Below are 2,128 nucleotides of genomic sequence, written 5' to 3'. Positions count from 1 at the left end.
TCTTTGCCAACACCATAATTCAAGTGTTCCAATGCTTCCATCATCCTTTTCCTTTGTCAAGCTTTTGCATGCATATGAGACAATTAAAAACATGGATTGGGTCAGCCACAACTTGGTCTTCAAAGTGACATGTTTGCTTTTTTAAATATTTTAAAGAGGTCTTTTGCAGCTGAACTGCCCAATGCAATAATACACCATTTGATTACTTGACTGCTGCTTTCATGGGCATTGATTGGTGATCCAAGCAGAACACTGACAACTTTAACATTTTCTCTGTTTATCATGATGTTGATTATTGGTCCACTTGTGAGGAATTCTGTTTTCTTTATTTTGAGGTGCAATTGCTATCAAAGACTGTAGTCTTTGATGTTCATCAGTAAGTGCTTCAAGTCCAAAAGTGTACTGCATATTGCAGGTTGGTAATAAGTTTTCCATTCAACTAAACATCCTTAAATATTAACAATAATAATAATAATAAAAGCACTTTTACCAAATCTACTTTTTATATATATTCAGTAAGTACTCATCACAACAGGCAATACTTCTCTCAAAATGAAATGAAAATCTAAGTAGGGCTTATGTTCCATTTTAATGGATATGATGTATGGCCTGAATTAAGGCCCCAAAATATGTGCTGCCTTGATATATGGTGTTTTCAGGAGGGCCTGAGATTTCCTAACTGCAAGATTCCTTAACTCTGATCCTCACAGTTAAACAACCTTCTTCCAGAGAACCAAGACCAATTACTAATTATTCCTGCATAGTGGGTTAGCAAATTGATTTTTAGAATGGCTTAGATGTTGAAACAATAACTCAAACTCACTGCTGTCAAGTTGGGTCCGACTCACAGTGACCCCTCCTTGGGTTTCCGGGGCAGTATCATTACAGCAATAGATCGCCCAATCTTCCTTAAAACAATAAACTTCTAATATTATTTAACAATCAGAACTGCACTGGGAGCCAGCCCAGGTCGACCAACACTGGCTACTTAGCTTCTACAGAGCTTTTGTAACCATTTCCAAGATCCTGCACCATACAACTAAAAAACACTACATTCTGCATTCAATTTGGCTGCCTTTACCAGAACACCAGAGAACATGTTAAGAAGCAAGGTCAAACTCCCGATTTTCCTATTAAGAAAAGTATAAAAGAAAATTGTATCTAAACATCTCAAAAGGCTATGTTCTAGAAGTATTAATCCATAAGGATCAAAAAAGCAGAGTGATGAAATAAAGAACATTGGGCTGAGAATTAGATCTTGGTCAAGTCAGATAAATTCTGAGTTTAGTTTCCTCAGTTGTTAAAAGGCCATAATAATGCTGGCTCTACTTACCTTTTTGGGTCACTATATAGCCTGAATAAGAAAATGCTTTAACATGTAGACAATGTTATACAATTATTAATTAATAGTATCATTGTCATTTCCCCCATAATCCTGCAGCAAGTCTTTGAGCAGGACCTGTTACTGTGTTATTAATAGCATAACTGGGGAGGAGGTCGTAGTTTTTAGACACCTCCCTCTCTTTTACACTTGATGAGCTTCAGAGATACAATCAGTCACCAAACTCCTCAGACACATTTAGCTGGCATCAGAAGCAGCTGCTGCTGACAAGCATGTCTGATTCCCCAGGGACTGAGAGTGTGAAAACAATGAGTCATTACAGGTGTGTCTGTCTCTCGTCATTCAAAGGGCAAAATGCAAAGCAGATGAAATTCACCAAAGCTAGTGTTTTAAAAACAGAAAGGAAGGAGATCAACTAGGAAAGATCCCCCCTCCATGCATACACACACCACTAATTCATAAGAGCAGAATTCATTTATAATTGAGTAATTATTTTTTTTACAGTTTGCTAAGACTTTAAGTTCTACCCTAGATTATAAAAATAAGAGTGCTTCTTGGCTTCAAGGAACACATTGCTTAATAGTAACAATATGGGGAATAATACCAAAACCAAAAAAAAAAAAAAAAAAAATCACTGCCATAGCAGGATCTGACTCATAGAGACACCTCCTTAGGTTTCCAAGGCAGTATCTCTACGGAAGTAGATTCCCCAACCTTCCTTCCAAGGAGTGGCTGGTGGGTTTGAACCACCAGCCTTCTAGTTGGCAGTCAAATGCCTTAGGCACT

The 2,128-nt window shown here is 37.5% G+C and overlaps 1 protein-coding gene across 1 annotated transcript in view; it reads right to left on the bottom strand.

Annotated features, from left to right (window-relative positions):
• Positions 1–2,128, bottom strand: part of NRXN1 (neurexin 1) — a 1,670,321-nt gene that overhangs the window by 1,285,100 nt on the left and 383,093 nt on the right. The gene's annotated exons all lie outside the window — the stretch shown is intronic.

This window comes from Orycteropus afer, unplaced genomic scaffold, assembly GCF_000298275.1.
Source record: "Orycteropus afer afer isolate SDZICR_OR568_19922 unplaced genomic scaffold, OryAfe1.0 scaffold00284, whole genome shotgun sequence".
NCBI lineage: Eukaryota > Metazoa > Chordata > Mammalia > Tubulidentata > Orycteropodidae > Orycteropus > Orycteropus afer.
Note: the sequence above shows the minus strand (reverse complement) of the source record. Positions and strands in the feature narration are given on the sequence as shown.